The sequence below is a fragment of the Erinaceus europaeus genome, chromosome 10 (assembly GCF_950295315.1).
Source record: "Erinaceus europaeus chromosome 10, mEriEur2.1, whole genome shotgun sequence".
In the NCBI taxonomy this organism is placed as follows: domain Eukaryota; kingdom Metazoa; phylum Chordata; class Mammalia; order Eulipotyphla; family Erinaceidae; genus Erinaceus; species Erinaceus europaeus.
Genome location: NC_080171.1, coordinates 34,142,065 through 34,163,888, shown reverse-complemented (window position 1 = coordinate 34,163,888; position 21,824 = coordinate 34,142,065). Strand labels below are relative to the sequence as shown.

At 39.3% G+C, this 21,824-nt stretch overlaps 1 non-coding gene across 1 annotated transcript; it reads left to right on the top strand.

The window, feature by feature from the left end:
- The first annotated feature begins 10,180 nt into the window (after window positions 1–10,180).
- On the top strand, window positions 10,181–10,288 carry LOC132541081 (U6 spliceosomal RNA). Its single transcript, XR_009552262.1, has one exon. It is a non-coding gene; the product is annotated as a U6 spliceosomal RNA (small nuclear RNA).
- Window positions 10,289–21,824: the final 11,536 nt, after the last annotated feature.

Here is a 21,824-nt window from a genome sequence, read left to right as displayed (position 1 = left end):
CCAGGCGCATACTCTCTGGGTTGGAGAGAACTCGACCAAAACCAGCCTAGGCTATTACTCACTCAGCGACTTGAGGGATATGACTTATGAACCAAGCTCTTGGCGGTGCTGAGGTAATGCAATATCTTTATTGATCAGAGAGCCAAGGCTTTTAAAGGGCAGACCCGGAAGTGGTAAGCCAGAAACGGAAATGGCTAGGAAAGGGGCGGAGAAAGGCAAAAGGGGCTGGGAATGGTATGGACCTCCCCAGCAACTGTTGCTAGGGGTTTTAACTGGTAGGATTAATAATACCCTGCAGGAAGGGAGAGTCTTGATGGTAGAAAGAAGATAGATCAAAGGAATGGAATGGGTGGGGATCTTTAAGACAAAACAATGATTATGTAGATAGGCTACAGTATCAGGAATGCAGGGTGGAGCAGGGCGACCTGGCTTAATGTTTTAAGGAATGCCAGGCTCTTGGAGGCAGAAAAATGCAGGGTGCTTTGTGAGGGTCTTCACAATTTCCCGACAATAAGTCAGAAACAGAAGGATGAATATGGGATGATCTCACCCTCAGGCAGAAGTTGAAAAACAAGATCAGAAAAGAAAACACAAGTAGAAACTGAACTGGAATTGGCATATTGCACCAAAGTAAAAAACTCTGGGGTGGGTGGATGGGGAGAATACAGATCCAAGAAGGATGACAGAGGACCTAGTGGGGGTGTATTGTTGTATGGGAAACTGGGAAATGTTATGCATGTACAAACTATTGTATTTACTGTCGAATGTAAAACATTAATTCCCTAATAAAGAAATTTTTAAAAAATGAGGAAATCTAATCAAGTGTCAAAACTGAGCCAGATTAAAGTACTTGAGTCCACTGTATTCAACAACTAAGTTTTCTTAAATCCATTTGGAATTTAAGTGCCCTTGTTTGGGTTATATTATTTATATTTAATTTATATAGATGTTTTAATTGTCAGTAACAGTGAGTTTACACCAATTAGATTTGTACAAAACTAAGTACCATTTACTTATAATAAAAGTACAATTCAGTGGGGGGGGGGTGGAGATAATGACAGAGAGAGATTTTTTTTTTATTCAAGTGGGCCATTACATAACTAATGTTTGCAAAATGGTTATTTTGACTGTTAGCTGACTTTTATGGAGGAGAAATGGTGACTATTTGCATAAGTTGTTAAGGCAAAGAAGACACTCATATATTAATATTCAAAAGTTGTTCAAGCTGTTAACTTCAAAATTAATATAGCAATAAAATCTCTATTTATTTGTGGCATTGAGCTCATTTATTTACTATGTGATTTAACAGACAACTCTCTTTTCCAAACTATATAACAGAGCAGCTGAACCTAGATTGTGATGATATGTATTATAAAACAAATTCTCCAATATTTTTCAAGTTTTCTTTAATTCCCTTTTAATTACAATAGCAAGTAAGGACATAAGATAATATAACCTTGTGATAGCTAAACAGGCAAATAAAATCAGCATATCAATCACCATGGGATCACATTATTTTTAGCATAGCTAATGCAAACTTAACTTTAGTGGGATTCTCTTTTGCATTAATTGGCTACCAGTTCTGTTAAGTGTAATTAACACCTCTATTCATATCTCAGCCCATGTGTGAATTTGGCGGCATTGTCAGCATAACACCTGTTTACCTCTCCCAGGATATTAACTGAACAACAACTAATATCCTAAGTTGTATTAAATATATTTAGTAATATTCCCAAAATGTGTTCAAAGGAGATATTACTGAGATTATTTTTCCTCATTATTGATATCATATAAAAATGTATTATTTCCTAAATGTTATGCATGTACAAACTATTGTATTTATTGTTGAATGTAAAATATTAATTCCTCAATAAAGGAATTATTTTAAAAATGTATTATTTCCTATGTGTTTCACAGAACATTCACTAAATCATCTTGAAATGACTTCCAAGAGGCACTCATTCCATCAATCTTAAAGTATAGATTTAGGATCAGGGTCAGGATTTCTAAGCAATAAGTTTCTACAGCTTATCACATTCTTAAGTTTCCTCCTTGTAAGTGGAAGTTTCCAATTTACATGTAAAGATAAATGCTTCCAGCAACTAGTGGAACATGCCTAGAAAGTTTAAAATTACTTGTTTATGAATAGAAAAAGTCAATTGAGGGGAGGGGTGGGATGGGGAAAGGCAGTGAGTATTCATTTGAGGAGGACCTGGGTACAAACCTCTGCTCCTTACATGTGGGGGGAGAGTGTTCAGAAGAAGTGAAGCAGTGCTACATGGGGTCTTCCTCCCTCCCTCTCTATCTCCTTCTCCTCTCTCCTCTTTCAAGCAAGAAATTCAAATGTTCCTGGAAACAAATGAAAATGAAGACACAAGCTATCAAAATATTTGGGACACAGCTAAAGCAATACTGAGAGGGAAACTCCTAGCCATACAATCACATATTAAAGAACAAGAAAAATCTCAAATAAACAACCTTACTGCACACCTTAAGGACTTAGAGGAAGACGAACAAAGGAATCCTAAAGCAACCAGGACATAAATCACTAAAATTAGAGCAGAAATAAACATTGAAAATAAGAGAACCATACAAAAGATCAATGAAGATCTTTGAAAACTTAAACAAATTGACAAACTCCTAGCCAGACTCACTAAAAAAAGGGGGGGGGGGGCTGAAATAAATAGAATTGTAAATTATACAGGAGATATCACAACTGACACTACAGAAATCCAGAAAATCATGCGAAAATTTTATGAAGAACTATATGCCACCAAGCTAGAGAATCTGGAAGAAGTGGAAGAATTCCTAGAAACATATGCCCTTCCAAAACTGAACCAAGAAGAACTACAAAACCTAAATGAACCAATCACAGACAAAGAAATTGAAATAGTCATTAAGAATCTTCCCAACAACAAAAGTCCTGGACCAGATGGCTTCACAAACGAATTCTACAAAACCTTCAGGAAACAGTTAATACCTGTTGTTGTGCGCGGGCCGCAGAGAAGAGAGAGGGGGGGTCTGGAGCGAAGAGGAAACACAAATCTTTATTTGTGCTGGCACCTCAGAGTTGGGTGCTAGAGAGGCAGGTTGGGCCATGTAGAGGTAGCGAAAATGGCCGCCTCACGCAGTAACCTTTCCTGCATCTGAACACCAGAGTGAAGCGCTGGCAAGAGAGCGAGGTGCGGAAGAAGAAAGGCTTTTATAGGAGTAGCTTTTGCAAGAATGGGAAGGGGGAGAAGTAACCATAGCACTCCAGGATAGGATAATAACTCTCATGAGAATGGGAGGGGGGAGGAGTAACCAAAGCACTCCAAATATCGAGGGGATATAGACAATACCCTGAGGGCACAATATGGCTGAACAGGCACTCCGAGAATGTCCCAACTCTCCAGGGAACTAGCAGTAGCCTGAGGGGACAACATGGCAGATGTGACTGCATCGGCACAATTTCCCAGCATCTCCCCCTTTCCTTTTATCTAATGCCCAGGGCAACAGTGTGTAAAGTCTATGAACTACTCAGGGTCAGTCTACGAAAAATCAGCAACGTGAAGGGAAGGAAGCTGCTGTAAAATTGTCTAAAGTGTCCAAAGGGTATACCAGCAAGTCCGATAGAAGTCTCAGTCCAAAGTAGGCGACAAGGGGGAGAAATGGCAGGGGATGAAATGCTGCATGAGGAAGGTCAGCCTCTGGAATTCCGCTTTTCTGTAGATTGTGAGCTGGAACCGCCAAAACATGACAGGCCAAGCAGAAGCAGGAAAGGCAGACAGACAGTAAAAAAGTTCTAGGGTTTCGGGGATGTGTGCCACTGTAGTCGTGCCATCTAGTGGGTGATGTCAGGGTGTGCAGGGGTCCAGATGTTTTTTTCAGGGATTCCTGTGGAAGAAACACAAATAATCTGCTTCTCGTGGTTATCAGGGCATCTGATTTGAATACTTTATAGAAAAAGAGGTTTGGTGCCTTAGCCAACTGAGTATTGGGGGATGTATCTTTTCTATTCATTTATTATTATATATTCATGGGGGAAAAGAACTTATCTTTTAACAAAGACTCTAAGGTGTAGGGAAGCAGGAACTATCTTATCCCCTTCTTTTTTTTTTTTTGGTATCTTGCCTTTTGTTGCCCTAGTTGTTTTATTGTTGTAATTATATTGTTGTTATTGCTGATATTGTGGTTGTTGGATAGAACAGAGAGAAATGGAGAGAGGAGGGGAAGACAGGGGGAGAGAAAGACACCTGTAGACCTGCTTCACCGCCCATGAAGTGATTCCCCTGCAGGTGAGGAACCGGGGTTTCAAACTGGGATCCTCAAGCCAGTTCTTGCACTTAGCACCACTTGTGCTAATCCCGCTGTGCCACCACCCGATTCCCAGGAACTATCTTTCAACAAAAACTCTATGGCCATGCCAATAGCAACCTTGAGGGCACATGTGGCTCCCCACATGTCCCCCTGTCTTATATCATGTTTTGATGTTTGGCGGACTTTGTTTTGTGGCAGGGTGGACTGTGCCTGCCTTAGGTTGGGGATCAGCCTTCCGTCTTACCCGTCATTGGAACACCTGGTCATTTTTGCCCAGTAGTACCAGGTGCCCTGTCTTAGGTTGACTGGATAGCGCTAGTTTCCTCTTACACGTCATTGGTTAGCCAGCCCTCTACATGGTGGACGTTCTGATGAAGGGGGCAAATCCTCCACAGCAACTCAATATTCTGCCATGTCCAGCCTATGATAGTGAGTTTGTATAGGCTGCATCTTTATGGCATCAATCTGTTGCTGCAAAAAGGCCATGAGCTTGTTAAGAATTATAGGACCGTGGTCTGGGAGGTGTCGCAGTGGATAAGGTGTTAGACTCTCAGGCGTGAGGTCCCAAGTTCGATCCCTGGCAGCACATGTACCAGAAATATATCTGGTTCTTTCTCTTTCTTCCTCTCTTTCTCATTAATAAATAAATTAAAATGTTGAAAAAAAAGGAATTATAGGACCTATTGTGAGCAGAAGAAGTAAAACAAGCTAGGGTCCCACAACTAAGGGTAGACAGGTAAGAAAGGGGGAATGTATCCATTGATATGAAGAGGTGGGATCATATCTTAAGTCTAAGGGAAGCAGTCAGTGGATGTGATGTCCAGGGAAACAGCCATTTGTCTTTGGGGGTAGTAAAGGATGTCCGTGGCATGGGTGATGTTATAAAGGGAAACATCTTTAAAATGTTGGCTGACAAAGGCAGGCCTATGGTGGCAAGACAAGATATACCAGTTAAGTGTACAAGAATATGTGAATGTTGTTAATTCACATAGGTTGGATATGGAGGAACTTCTTACAGTTTAATACCTTACCATATGAACAGACAATTCCTCATATGAAGGCTGGATAGCTGTAATCACTTACTTGTGAAAAAAAATAAAACTTGTAACAAGTTAGAGGTTTACTATAATTGACTTTGGAGTATAAACAGACTCAGGTTACTTAGAGAGTTAACGAATGTTAGTGACAATGGTTTTAACATTTAGAGTACTCTGAGCAGATTGGTTACGTGTCTGTGGGGACAGCTGGGGGAGGGGTCAAAGGAGCAGCTGAACACATGTCTGTGGGGACAGCTTGGGGAGGGGTCAAAGGAGCGGCCGAACATGTGTCTGCAGGGGCAGTGGGGGGAGGGGTTGTGGAAGCAGAAGCCTCTGCAGAAGAAAGCAGACACATGTCTCCAGGAGCAGTGGTTTTGGGGCTGACTGCAGATTGCTTAGGGTGTTTAAGTCTTAAGCAAATATCCTTTAACTCCCGTATCTCAGCCTCAAGGTCACTTAACCTTTTGGCAGGAGGCCTTGTACATATCCTAAAAATAGTAAATATAGCCATGAGAACCCACGGTGTAGCGAAAATTAAAGCGTCTCTGAGATCGAAAGCCTGTCCCAGGAGAGAAGGATAGAATGTCTGGGACACCTCCTCATAAAACAGAAAAAATCCCATGGTGGGGGAAACGTGAGGCCGCAGAGTCAGGTGGCTGCCACTTACCTGTGTCTGGGTGGCTTTTCTGGACCTCAGGCCGGGCGTGAGTGCGGGACACATCAGGCGCCAGATGTTGTTGTGCATGGGCCACGGAGAGAAGAGTGAGGGGGTCTGGAGTGAAGAGGAAACACAAATCTTTATTTGTGCTGGCACCTCAGAGTTGGGTGCTAGAGAGGCAGGTTGGGCCACGTAGAGGTAGCGAAAATGGCCGCCTCACGCAGTAACCTTTCCTGCATCTGAACACTGGAGAGAAGCGCCAGCAAGAGAGTGAGGTGCGGAAGAAGAAAGGCTTTTATAGGAGTAGCTTTCGCAAGAATGGGAAGGGGGAGAAGTAACCATAGCACTCCAGGATAGGATAATAACTCTTGTGAGAATGGGAGGGGGGAGGAGTAACCAAATCACTCCAAATATCGCGGGGATATAGACAATACCCTGAGGGCACAATATGGCTGAACAGGCACTCCGAGAATGTCCCAACTCTCTCAGGAACTAGCAGTAGCCTGAGGGGACAACATGGCAGATGTCACTGCATCAGCACAATTTCCCAGCATCTACCTATACTTCTAACGCTCTTCCACAAGATCAAAGAAACAGGAACACTCTCTCCCACCTTCTATGAAGCCAACATCACCCTGATAACAAAAGCAGATAGGGATACAACAAAAAAGGAAAACTACAGACCAATATCTCTGATGAACATAGATGCTAAAATGTTAAACAAGATCCTGGCCAACTGGATACAACAGTATATCAAAAATATTGTTCATCACAACCAAGTGGGATTTATCCAAGGAATGCAAGGCTGGTTCATCATACATAAGTCTATCAATGTCATTCACCACATCAATAAAAGCAAAACCAAAAACCACATGATTATCTCAATAGACGCAGAGAAAGCCTTTGAAAAAAATCCAACACCCATTCATGCTCAAAACCCTACAGAAAATGGGAACAGATGGGAAATTCCTCAAGATAGTGGAATACATATATATCAAACCTACAGCCAACATCACACTCAATAAACAGAAGCTGAAAGCATCCCCCCTCAGATTGGGGACTAGACAGGGCTGTCCATTATCACCATTACTCTTCAACATAGTATTGGAAGTTCTTGCCATAGCAATCAGGCAAGAGAAAGAAATCAAAGGAATACAGATTGGAATTCATGCTCTCACTATTTGCAGATAATATGGTAGTATACATAGAAAAACCTAAAGAATCCAGAAGAAAACTACTGGAAGTTATTGGGCAATATAGCAAGGTGTCTGGCTACAAATCAATTTACAAAAATCAGTAGCATTTCTTTATGCAAGCACTAAATCTAAAGAAGAATAAGACATCCAGAAATCACTCCCATTCACTGTTGCAGCAAAATCAATAAAATACCTAGGAATAAAGCTTACCAAAGAAGTGAAAGACTTCTATGCTGAAAACTATGAGTCACTATTCAAGAAAATGGAAACTGATACCAAGAAATGGAAAGACATCCCATGCTCATGAATTAGAAGAATAAATATCATCAAAATGAATATTCTCCCCAGAGCCATATACAAATTTAACACAATACCCATCAAAGTTCTACCAATCTTCTTTAATGGTACAAAAACTACAATCATTTATCTGGAACCAGAAAACACCTAGAATTGCCTAAACAATCCTGAGGAAAAGAAACAGAAATGGAGGCATCACACTCCCAGATCTCAAACTATATTATAATTCCATCTTCATCAAAACAACCTGGTACTGGAACAAAAATAGGCACACAGACCAGTGGAACAGAATTGAAAGCCCAGAAATAAACCCCCACACCTATGGACATCTAATCTTTAATAAGGGGGCCCAAAGTATTAAATGGAAGGAGGAGGCTCTCTTCAATAAATGGTGCTGGGAAAACTGGATTGAAACATGCAGAAGAATGAAATTGAACTACCTTATCTCATCAGAAACAAAAATTAACTCCAAATGGATCAAGGACCTGGATGTTAGACCAGAAACAATCAAATACTTAGAGGAAAACATTGGTGGAACACTTTCCCACCTAAACCTCAAGGACATCTTCAATGATACAAACCCAATTGCAAGGAAGACTAAAGCGGAAACAAACCAATGGGACTACATCAAATTGAAAAGCTTCTGCACAGCCAAAGAATTTATCACACAAACAGAGACCCCTCACAGAATGGGTGAAGATCTTCACATGCCATACATCAGACAAGAGACTAATCACCAAAATATACAAAGAGCTCAGCAAACTTAGCAACAAAAAAGCAAATGACCCCATCCAAAAATGGGCAAAGGATATCAACAAAACATTCACTACAGAGGAGATCACAAAGTATTGCTCCAGGTCACTGTCAGAGAAATGCAAATAAAGACAACATTGAGATACCACCTCACCCAAGTGAGAATGGCATACATCAAAAAGGACAGCAGCAATAAATTCTGGAGAGGCTGTGGGACCAAAGGAACCCTTCTGCACTGCTGGTGGGAATGTCAATTGGTCCAGCCTCTGTGAAGAACAGTCTGGAGAACTCTCACAAGGCTAGACTTGGACCTTCTATATGACCCAGTAATTCCTCTCCTGGGGATATACCCCAAGGACTCCATAGCACCCAACCAAAAAGATATGTGTACACCTATGTTCATAGCAGCACAATTCATAATAGCTAAAACCTGGAAGCAACCCAGGTGCCCAACAACAGATGAGTGGCTGAGAAAGCTGTGGTATATATACACAATGGAATACTGCTCAGCTATTAAGAACAATGAGCCCACCTTCTCTGACCCATCTTGGATGGAGCTAGAAGGAATTACGTTAAGTGAGATAAGTCAGAAAGACAAAGAGGAGTATGGGATGATCCCACTCATAAACAGAAGTTGAGAAAGAAGAATAGAAAGGGAAACTCAAAGCAGGATCTGATTAAATTTGTAGTAGGGCACCAAAGTAAAAACCCTGGAATTACCCTACGATCTAATGATACCATTCCTAGGCATTTATCCAGTGGACACTCAAACATTAATTCAAAGGGAGATGTTCCTAATCACAGTATTTATAATCACCGAAGAGTGGAAGCAGCCTAAATGTTCATCAACAGATGACTGGTTAAAAAGTTATAGGATATATATACCATGGAATAGTATTCTACAACCAAAAAAGATGATATTTGTCTCCTTTCGAGCAAAATGGATATAGCTATGCAAGAGCTTAGCTAAATAAGTAAAAGGATGAAAGACAACTATTGGGTAGTTTCACTCATATATGGAATCTAGAGAACTAATATGCATGAATTTAAAAAAAAAGCAAGTAAATTATTTCTAAGATTTGTGAGAAATATGATGGTTATCTTTGGGAGGTAGGAAAGAGGAACTTTGGTGATGAATATGGTGTGAAACCATACACTGTAATATTAAAATATTGTAGCTCACTATTAATCACAAATAAAATATGTAAAAAAAAGAATAGAGAGAGAAAGGAAGGAAGGAAGGAAGAAATAAAAGAAAGAATATACCACAGATGATAGAGCAAAAAAAGCCTGTGATAGAAGTAGGCAACATAACAGAATAGGGTCCATGATTGCTCAACAATTTGTTTGGCTTTGTATGTTAACTCTCTTTTCAATCACCAGGTTCCAGATGTCATCAGGATGCTGGCTAGGCTTCCCTGGATTGAAGACCCCACCAATGTGTCCTGGAGCTCCGCTTCCCCAGAGACCCACCCTACTAGGGAAAGAGAGAGGCAGACTGGGAGTATGGACCGACCAGTCAACGCCCATGTTCAGCGGGGAAGCAATTACAGAAGCCAGACCTTCTACCTTCTGAATGACCCTGGGTCCATGCTCCCAGAGGGATAGAGAATGGAAAAGCTATCAGGGGAGGGGGTGGGATATGGAGATTGGGTGGTGGGAATTGTGTGGAGTTGTACCCCTCCTACCCTATGGTTTTGTTAATTAATCCTTTCTTAAATTAAAAAAAAGGAGAAAAAAAAATAAAATCTTTAAAAAAAAAAACATACCAGAATAAAAGTTTAAAGAAACAGTTTTAACAATATTTCCCCCAAATAAGAAAAATAAACCAATAAACAAACAATAAAATATAAAGTAAAATAAGCAACAAGTATAACAAGGTAAAAGAAAATATGAAAAAGTTTCACAAGAAAATAATGGACTTATAGAATTCAATAACAATGCTCACTTCTGCAGCACATATACTAAAACTGGAACAGTGCAGAGCCCTGTTAACATGACCCCTGTGCAAGGATGACACACAAATTCATAAACCATCTCATATTTAAAAAAAGAATTCAATAACAGAAATAAAAACTATAATCAAGATATCTGATGTTAAACAAGAAGTAATTAATAAACAGAATTATTGAGCTGTAATATATACTAAATAGATCAACAAAAAGAACTGGAAAGGGGGCAGATGGTGGGCATCTAGTAGAGCACACACATTATTTTGTACAAGGACCCAGGTTCAAGCCCCTCAGTCCCTATCTGCAGGAGGGGAGTTTTGCAAGTAGTGAAGCAGTGCTGCAGATGACTTTGTCTCTAACCTTCTCTATATCCCTTTTCCCTATCAATTTCCCTCTCTATTAAAAAGGAAGGAAGGAAGGAAGGAAGGAAGGAAGGAAGGAAGGAAGGAAGGAAGGAAGGAAGGAAGGAAAGAAGGAAGGAAGGAAAGAAGGAAGGGAGGGAGGGAAGAAGGAAAGATGGAGGGAGCGAGCGAAGGAGGGAAGGGGAATAAAAAAAGAAGGGAGAAAGAAAGGGAAGAAGGGGAGAAAGACTCCCTGGCTGATGAGAGAAATGGATTCATTGAGCAGGCATTAAACCCCAGCAATAACCCTGGTGGCAAAAACAAACAAACACACATATTGGGAGATATGAAAACAGCAAAAGTGCTCTATGGGACAACATCAACTGAACTATAGTGTTCCCTGAAAAAAGGGAAAGAAAGAAAGGGGTAGAAGGTCAGGAAGATAGGTTTCAGGTATGATCCCCAGCACCACCAAGAATCCAAGTTGAGCGACATTTGAGTCAAAAAATTATTAGTTTTTTTGATATAAGCTTTGTCTCTCTAAAAATAGAAAACAGTGGTAGCTATCGCACATGCATGGTTTATAGAGGGATGTTATGGAATTATACATAGATCAGAAGCAGGAAAGTGGCTAACCTGATAAAGTACACACATGACTATGCACAAGAACCTGGGCCTGACTGCAAGGTCACCACATTGGAGCACATGTAAGAAGGAAGCTTCACAAGTGGTGGGCCGGTGTTACAGTGTCTCTTCTCTGTCTCTCACCCTCTATCTAGAGGACATGAACACTAAAGACAGTAGACTTGTGCAGGCATAAAGCCCCACCAGTAACCCTAGTGACAAATAAATAAGTATATTTCCTAGTTCTGCCTATTAAACACATTTAAAATAACCACCATTCCAGTAACAATGAATACTCTAACACTCATGCTGTGGTTTCCAAATAGTTCTTCCCACTTTTTACTTATTGTAGATTTATGATATGAAATAATGCCAGAAAAGCCTGGAAAGTTTTGTCAAATAACAAAGCAAGAAAAATAATATATTGTCACCATTGTAAGGGGGGAAAAGGCCAAAAAGTCAACTTAAATAAGATTTTACTGCCAAAAAGAAAAAAAAGAACTTTAATATTAATAACTGCAATGTATTAAAACACAGCATACAAAACACAAGTTCAATGGATGGTAATAATGCTGAAATAATTACTCACTGGCTATGTTTGGAGAGGGTTGTATAATACAGTCAATAATCTGAAAGTTGATAAACTAAAAGAATCAAGCATTAACCTTTCCTTTCTTGTATTTTTTTTCTTTATTTTTTATTGTGAGGTTAATGGTTTATAGAAAAGTTGTTGGCACATGGGCACAAATTCTCTTCTAACCAAGATAGGTGTCTGCTGCAATTACAGAAGCTAGACCTCATACCTTCTGCACCCCAAAACGAATTTGGTCCACACTCCCAGAGGGGGAGAAATGTGAGGAAAAGATGACTAGAGGGCTCTGAAACTCAATTCCATCAGGACTCAGAGAAAGAAGAGGAAAAAAGGAAAGAAGTAGTAATAGGTGCAACTATGACATAAAATGGAAGAGAAGGCAGGACCATAGGGGGAAAAAATGGGAAAGATGGATGATAGATAGACAGACAGACAGACAGACAGACAGACAGTAGTCAACCATATCTGTCCTTGGGAGAACTACTGCAGTTTCCAATTAAGGAAATGGGGATACAGAGCTCAGGTGGTGGTAAAGGTGTGGAATTCACCGGTTATTTTATAATTTTATATATCACTAATAAAAGGTTTAAAAATTAGATCAAAGTAGATCAAAGACCTGTATATTAGACCAGAAACTCTAAAGTTTATAGAAGAAATCATCAGTGAAACTTTGTAGATCTTCAAGTCAAAGATATATTTGGAAACCCAACCCCATGGGCATGGGAAATAAAAACAAGAGTAAATACATGGGATTACATGAAACTAAAGAGCTTCTACACACTGAAAGCTACTACACAAGGATAACCTGGCAACCCAGTAAATGGAAGAGTATATTTGCATGTCACATGTCTGATAAGCTACTGATATATCTATATAGAATTGGTACAGATCTACAAAAGAAGTAAAATATAACCCAATAAAAAAAGTAGTCCAAGAACTAAACAGTTTTATAAAGAAGAGATATACGTGAACCACAGACACATAAAGAAATGCTCTACCTCACTTATCATTAAAGAAATGCAAATTAAAACTAGTATCTCACACAATGGCTTACATTAACCAGGACAAATGGTGAGTGTTGGAGAGGCTGTGGAGAAAAGGAAAGTTTACTACAGTGCTGGTGGGAATGCAAAATGGTGCAGCCCCTTTGGAAGACTATAAATCCTTAAACAAATAAAAATGGAATTACCTTACAATCCAGTAATACCACTCTGAAGTATTTATTCAAAAGACACTGAAACACTAATTCAAAGAGACATATTCACCCCTATGTTCATAGCTGCATTATTTACAGTAGCAAAAAAAAAATGGGAGAAGGCTAAACACCCATAAACAGATGACTTTCTGAAGAAACTATGGGATATATATTCTGTGGAATGCTACTCTACCATCAAAATGATGACATTGTGTCCTTTGGGACAAAATGGATGGAAATGGAGATAAAGAGATGAAAGACAACGATTGGATGGTTTCACTTATATGTGCAATATAGAAATCTGATACACATAAACTTGAAAGGAAAGAAAGAAAGAAAAAGAAGCAAGCCAAGTGTTGTTAAGACTGGTGAGAAGTATGGTGGTTATCTTTGGAAGGTGGCAGTGTGGGGATAGAGCATTTTGGTGATAGGTATGGAATGAACTATATACTGCAATCTTACAATCTTGTAACCTAATGTTACAAATTAAAAAAAAAAAGGTGTCTGCAAAATCCTTTCTTATATTAATTATACTTGAGGACAAAGTGTCAAACTGCTCCAGTTTATGAATAGAGAAGACATTAGATAGATTATTATTTCACAAGCAAGAAAAATTAATAGATACAGGAAGCTATCATTAGCTGTTTCCAAGTTCACAAAAAGAGGGATAAGAAACTGCCGGGGCTTCATGCCTGCACAACTCTACTGTCTTATATGTTCATATCCTATATTTAGAAGGAAGATCTCTTTCTTTTTCTGTATTTTTATTAGTGAGTTAATAGTTATTTACAAGATTGTAATAGGGTAGTCCTATACCACTTCTACCACCAAAGTTCGATGCCCTCCCCATGATAACCACTATAGTTCTCCCCAGATCTTAGGTATGGGTTGACTATATGAGTGAAATTACCTGGTAGCCTTTACTTCCTTACTTCACTAAGCATAATCACTACCAGTTCCATTTATTTTACCCCAGAGGACACAATACAGTCTTTTTAAATTACTGAATAGTGCCCCATTGAGTGTATGTCCCATAACTTTTTTATTCAATTATTAAAGCACCCCCAGAGATAGAGAGAAAAAGAGAGAGACAGAGTCTCTTAATGAGAGTTTGAGGGTGAAATATGCAAAGTCAAGAAGATAGAAAATTTCACTGAACCTACAGAGCCAGCTTCTTCAAGGAATATATTGCAAGGGGATATATTTCCTCCTATTAGAAAGGGAATAGAAAAATATAGAGGCCTGTACATTATAGGAGAATTAAGATATATTTAAGTATCTGCAAAGTTCAAAGCCTTGTTCAAATTTTCTTTGAACAGTTGTTTTAAAAAATTCCTGATCACTTTTCTGTATTTTTACTAAGATCAAGTGTAAAAATCTCCAAACTAAGCACCCTAGATCCCCCCACCACCATGATCACCTTGGTGCCAGGGATTAAATCCAAGGCTTCATACATGCATAATCTCTACCACAGAGTTACATCTCAGCCTCAATCTACCTAAGGTTTAAAATTATTTTAGGCCATGTTTGGAAATATGGAGCAGCTCAACAGAATTCAAATTCTTAAATTTCAGTCCTTCTCTTTAAAAATCTGACTCTTGGGAGCAGGGATGTGGCACAGCGTAAAGACCCCGGTTCAAGCTCCTGGCTCCCCACCTACAGGAGGTTCACTTCACAGGCAGTGAAGCAGGTCTGCAGTTGTCTGTCTTTCTCTCCCCCTCTCTGTCTTCCCCTCCTCTCTCCATTTCTCTCTGTCCTATCCAACAACAGTGACAGCAATAATAATAATAACTACAACAGTGACGAAAGGGGAAAATTTTTTTAAAAAAATTAAAAAACAAAACAAACAAAAAATCTGACTCTCCAGAAAAAATGGAACATGAATTTCTTTATCAACCTAGGAGCACTGATTGAAAGAAGAATGGTCCTCCTATCTTTTCTTTTCTTCTTCTTTTTTTTTTGTTTTCTTTTACCTCTTAACATAAATACCTCATGATATTTCATAGCCAAGATCTGGACAGGAGGGAAAATGTTATTTTAAAAGATCTTGGCAGAACTTCTCATAGAACAGAATTGTCTTTTGTTAAGCAAAGTACTCTGATGAGCCATTTACATTAAAACAATGATGGTAGTCTGAAAGAAGAAATTAAAGAAAGAAAAACATAAATGCCTTTCTGTGTTTCTTTTAATGAGAAGAATTTAGAATGGTACACAGAGTCTCTGAAAGGTAAGTGGCCTCAAAAGAAAGGGGGTGGCAAGGACATGTATGTACAGAGAAGGAACCCGGCTCAGGGAAGAAAGTCTTTTCAAGGAGAAAAGATTTTCATACATTTTCAGTGTTACATGCAACTTTGGTACTACTTAGAATGCAGATAACTAAATCTCAATTTTGAAATATAGGTTGTGCCACCCGGTGATGTGACTGCAGCCTCCATGATTGTGAAACTATATGATTAGTCAACAACTTGTTTGGCTTTATATGTTAACTCTCTTTTCAGCCACCAGGTCCCAGATGCTAGCATGAAGCCAACCAGATTTCCGTGGGTAGGCAACCAATGTGTCCTGGAGCTCTGATACCCCAGAACCTCACCCCACTAGGGAAAGAGCGAGACAGGCTGGGAGTATGGATCGACCTGTCAACAATGCCCATGTTCAGCGGGGAAGCAATTACAGAAGCCAGACCTTCCACCTTCTGAATCCCACAATGACCTTGAGTCCATGCTCCCAGAGGGTTAAAGAATAGGAAAGCTATCAGGGGAGGGGGATGGGAAACGGAGTTCTGGTGGTGGGAATTGTGTGGAGTTGTACCCCTCTTATCCTATGGCTTTGTCAGTGTTTCCTTTTTATAAATAAAATATAAACAAATAAATAAACTAAACAAAGAATAGCAACGGTGAGCACCATCATATGACAGTGGTTCTTGGAGGTGAATCTAAACTAAAGTTGTTGTTGAGGTTGAGTTGATGCAGCACAAGGAAGAGGCAAGTCTAGAAGACAAAAGGCTTGTTCACTAGAACCAGAGTTTCACATGACTGGAGGTATGGATGCCCCTCAAGAATCTTCAGAGATGGGTGAAGAGGGTCAGTGTAATGTTCGGTCTCAGGTCTGGTAACTGTTACCTTTATGCAGACAGGTTTCATTTTATATCTCAAGCCAATCACATGTAATTACAATATGATATTTAGGGAGAGTTCACATTACAATAATACAAGCACATAATTCCACTATCAGTAAAGAGTGGAGGGAGAGGTACCAACCACTTAAGATGGGTGATAAACTGGTTAACAAATTACAGTGAAGACACAGAGAGTTTTTCCATTGCTTTCAGGTTAACAGGGAGGGAAGGCCTTTCTTTCTTTCTTTTTTTTTTTTTCTTGAGATGATGGAGAAACCTTCAGGATGAGAGATGTGAAGTCTAAAAGGCTCCTTCAATATGGTCTAATATATGCCCAATTTCATACCATGTCTCATAAGGATCATCTATGAATTTTGTATTAAGGCAAGGCTTATCTATTCCTGCCTTTCACATGTTGCTTACATTGATAGCATAAGATATTCTCTTTATGGGTCTTGTCTTTCCACTCTATCTCAGTGCCTTACAGTTTTTCATCAGGTAAGGTCACAGTGTCAATGCTCATATTGATCTACTAGGATAATTACAATATTAATGCATATAAAGGATAAGTGTAGGGGTAGATGATGCTCACTCACAAAGGTAGAAAACTCTAATATGCAAGAAGCTAACATGTAGCGAGCAACTAGGACAACTAATTCTAGGAAAGGCCCTTGTGACCCCTGAAATCAGTTATTTTGAACCTGCTCTACAAAGTGGTTTCTCTGAGGTGGTGTAGGGACATTCCCAAAGGAGCATGGAATTAAGCCTCTGACCCATGTTTCATCTAGAACAACTTAATGTGATCTGTATTACATATTATGAGCCCAAATTAAATATTACTTTAAAAAAATAATAAGGACTGAAGGGGCCATGCAGTGATGTACCTGGCTGAGTACACATGTATTAACCATACACAAGGATCCAGGTTCAAGCACCTGCTTCCCACCTGCAGAAAGGAAGCTTCACAAAAGGCGAAACAAGTACTTCAGGTGTCTCTCTGTCTCTCTCTCTCTCTCTCCCTATTTCCTTGCTCCCAATTTCTCTGTCTCATCAAACAAACAAACAAATAAATAAATAAATAGGAAAAATAGCCACCAGGAGCAGGGGGGTTATCATTCATCCACTAAGCCCCAATCACAGCTCTAGTGGCAATAAAAAGTATATAAAAAGTGGAGAGTAAATAGCATAATAGTTATGCAGAGAGGCTCTAATACCTGAGGCTCCAAAGTCCTAGGTTCAATCCCCCTGCACCACCATCAGCCATAGCTGAGCAGTGCAATGGTTTTAAAAAAAGTGTATATATATTATAAATTTAATTAAAAATAAGTGAAAATATTAATATCATTTAATCACTTCATGTTACAGAAAGACAGAGAATTGACAAATGCTAAGGAGCTTGCACACAACCACAAAGCAGAATTGATCTTAGAGCGCAGTTCATTCAGTCCTCATTTCATGCCTTCCTCCTCTTGACCAGAATGCTGACAGAGAGGCAATGGAAAATGGATATATACTCAAGACCAGATCAGTCTCTGCAGTTTTATAGGCACTCAGTATCAAACAGAAGGAAACTATGAGCCAGATAGCAAGAGCCTTCAGCAGACTGAAGAAACAGTGAAACAACAGCACAAAAGACTTTCAGGTAAGAGGTTCCATGTTCAATTCCTGGCAGTGCCAATAGCCTAAGTTGAACAATGCTCTGGTCAAAAACAACAAATGGAGTATTCATATCAGTGGCATAAAGCAGATAATAAATAAAAAGAAAAACCCTTAAGGGTGGGTAGGACCTTTGCCCTCTCTCCACCTGCCTCAGATAATACATTTTAATTTAATTTCAAGGCCCTTCAGAAGCCTAAAGCTGAGAAGAGAATACCAACTTAATTTATCTATTTTCTTTTCTTGTTCCTACTCCATGGAATTTTCCCTTACACTCCCTTAAACCCATTCCTGCTTTTTGCTTCCTTTTAAATTAAAATGTAATTGATACACAACATTGCATGCATCAGTTATGCAAGCATAATGATTTGATCCTAAGCAATTTCTAATTTTTAATTTATTTATTTTCCCTTTTGTTGCCCCTGTTGTTTTCTATTGTTGTTGTAGTTATTATTGTTGTTGTTCTTTATGTCATTGTTGTTAGATAGGACAGAGGAAATGGAGAGAAGAGGGGAAGACAGAGAAGGGCAGAAAAAGATAGACACCTGCAGACCTGCTTCACCCCCTGTGAGGAGACACCTCTGCAGGTGGAGAGCTGGATGCTTGAATGGGGATCCTTAAGCTGGTCCTTGTGCTTCGCGCCACCTGCGCTTAACACACTGCGCTTAACACACTGCGCTACTGCCCGACTCCCCCTAATCAATTTCTAATGGAGTCAGTCACCATTTTGTCACCAAATTCTGTCTTCAAAATCAAAAGTAAATTTCAAAAATGTCTCTGACATAATGGAAAGAAGACCAGACTGAGATTCTAGGTCAATCATATAAATTCTACCAGTTAGCTATATTCCTGAAAGTTAATTAATTCATCTGTAAAATGATTCTCATAACACTTACTTCATATGATTACTGCATAAAGAGTAAATGAAGTAGGCCACATGAAACATTTACCCCAGGACATGTTAGTAATTCAGTAAATATTGGTTGAATCTTTTTTCACATTTTAATTTAATCTCACAAAGAAGTACTACATTACTCACTTGGAATTCTTTTATTAGTAATAAGCTACAGCAACAAGAATGATAAAAGGTTGTGAAGAGGTATTTCTTGTCTATTACCAAATTCTGAATATTTTCCCTAGGGTGTGTCCACAGTTAAAAGCAAAGTTGATTCCCTCCTGCACTTATGACCTAAAAAAAATATATAGAATATAGCAGAGTTGTCCCAAGGTCACAGTGACCATGTACTGAAGACATGTTTCTACTGATAGTATCCTAGAGTTCATGAGAATGTTGGTACCCTGAAAAATATTTCACTATTTTAATTCAAGACTATAAGAGTCAGTCACAAAGCACCTCCTTAAGCAGGTGAATTCAACCAAGTCAGAAGAAAATTCAACAACTTCTGGAAGTGTAGCTATGGAGTAGGAGCTGTTTCAGATCATGCTCCTAATAAACTGGGGGGGGGGGGATCACCTGAAAACTCAACAAAATACAATCAGGATTTCTCTAGAAACACACTGTGCCACAAGTGAGTATGGACATGTGCAGCCAGTGGGTGGGGAAGGGGTGAGGAAGAAATTATCCTAACTCAGAACCCATACTTGGTGACAGCTGTTCCTGAACTGGAACTGAAGCACCCAAGCACATTACCTGAGGTAGGAGAATACCAAGGATAATACTCTGGTTCCTCATCAGAGCTCATCTCTCTGAGACTACTGGCTAGATTTAACTACTAGGCCTAAATAGGGGAGAGAATTTGTACGCCACTCCAATCTGTCGATTCCTGTTATGTAGCCAAAACATTTTCCTTTATGAGTCACTTTTTTCACTCTTCTCTTCCGTCTTACCTATTTCTTATCTTATCACCTATATATTCTCTTTTTATTTTATCTCTGTCTTCTCTCTAAATCATTATTGAATTATTAAGTGAAATATCTACATATAGTTAGACCTCAAGGCCAGTGGGAAAGATAAATCATAGTCAAATTTCCAGCAGCATAACAAAGGAGTACCTCTTGCTGGCTTCACCCCCAAAATTGAGGTAAATTCACCCCAAAAATTTAGGTAAAGAGAAAACACTTAAAATTTACAACTGGGAACTCTTAAGTAGCTCACTTAGACCTTAGACACAAGTTAATCCACACAAGTGTGATCAATGGATTGAAAATAGGTGGCAGCCCCTGGTCACTTCCATCAGGAATTATACTCAATGCTTAAACAACTGGGAGAGAGTCAAAGGCCATCAGATAAAGATAGGACTACAAAAGTTGGATAAAGGCAATTGTCCTATTGGCTAATATCATACCACTTCATCGCCTGGTGACCTCATCATGGAATCCTTGTATTCCTACACAAATATGATGGGCATAGACCTCTAACGAATCCCTCTCTCCACCACCACTAGTCACTCCCATCAGGAATGTCATCTTGTAGGCCTTCCCAGGACCTTGTCTTCACAATAAAGCAGTGATGGTGGGGACTGCCCTATCTAGTAGTCAGCTAAGGCAACAGGTACCATAAAAGGTTATGAAGAGGTATTTCTTGTCCTAGGTCCTATCCATCCTAAAAGCCCTACTCCAATCTGCTCCATTCCTACTTATGGTTCCTGTTCATTAAACATTTTGTCCTGCTTTATATATTGTGGCATTTCAGCCATAAGACTGGAAGACTGGTCCTGAAATGAGTGCAGCCTGCAATGTTCCCAGCCGAGACCTTGAACTGTGAGTTCAGACCAACAGGCACTTAGAGGTTACAGAGACTCTTGTGCTAAATATAAATAAATATGGAGTAAACAGTTAAGATTCCTAATCTCACTCACTCTGTTCCTACTTTTTGGTTCCTGTTCATTAACCATTTTGTCTTACTTTATATCCTGCCACCTTCCAGCCACCAAGTTTCAAATACTATCATGATTCCATCCTGACTTCTCTGGACAGACAACCTCACAAATGTGTCCTAGAATTGTGCCTCTCCAGAGCTCTAGTCCACTAGGGAAAGACAGAAACAAGTTGGGGGTATGGATCGACCTGTAAATGCCCAAGTCCAGTAGAGAAGCAATTACCAAAGCAAGAAGTCCTACCTTCTAGATCCCCAAAACAATTTTGAACCATACTCCCAGTAGGGGAAAAGTGATAGGAGGAAGAGGATAAGAGGACTCTGAATTCCATCTCCATCAGGACCCAGAGAGAAAGGAGGGAAAATGGAGGGGCATTTGAATGTAGTAATAGGGTTATATGTGGCTTTTAGTGGAAGAGAAGATGGGACCTGGAAGAAAAAGGAGGCAATTATGTACAAATGTAGACTAAGTTGTAAAGATGATAGTTAACCCATGTGTGCAACCTTAGGAGAATTGCTGTAGCTTGCAATGGACAGGATGGGGGTTCAGAACTCTGGTGGTGGGAATAGTATGTAATTATACCCCTTTTGACATGTAATTTTGTAAATCAATATTAAATCACTAACAAAATTTAAAAAAAAGAAAATGGGTGACAGGGGGCTCTTAAAGACTCATGCTCAACATACAAGGGCACCATCTTGCTGTTCCAGTCCTCTACTTCTTTCCTCAATTTGAACATAAGAAACCCTACCTTTCATCTTCCAAAGGCAGTGGTGTCACCATTACCAGTGACATCATCTTGGGTAATCAGTCATTGTGACCATGAAACAATACCGCCATTTTTTTTTTGTTTTGTTTAGATCATAAGTACAGAATGGAACCAACTTTGCCTTTTACTGTGAACACATCCTAGGAAAAATATTCAAACAACTCCACCCACTCCTGAGACACACCAAAAGTAACTGACTTCAGATACCTGGAAAGCAGCTCCAAGGACACAAATTTCAAAATCACTAAATACAATACACAAAAGCAAAAATAAACATAGCAGAAATGAAGCAGGAAAAATAATCCCAATAAGCCAGAAGCAAATAAAAATAAGAAAAACATCCAAACACTAATTGATGCACTAAACACAGAAGTGAGAAAAGCTTTTGAAGGAGCTATTATCAGAAATGGGGAAATAACAAATGAGACGCTGAAAGACAACACAAACTATCTTAAAGTAATTAGAGAGTTAAAAGCTGACATAGCTGAGTGAAGAGTACAATT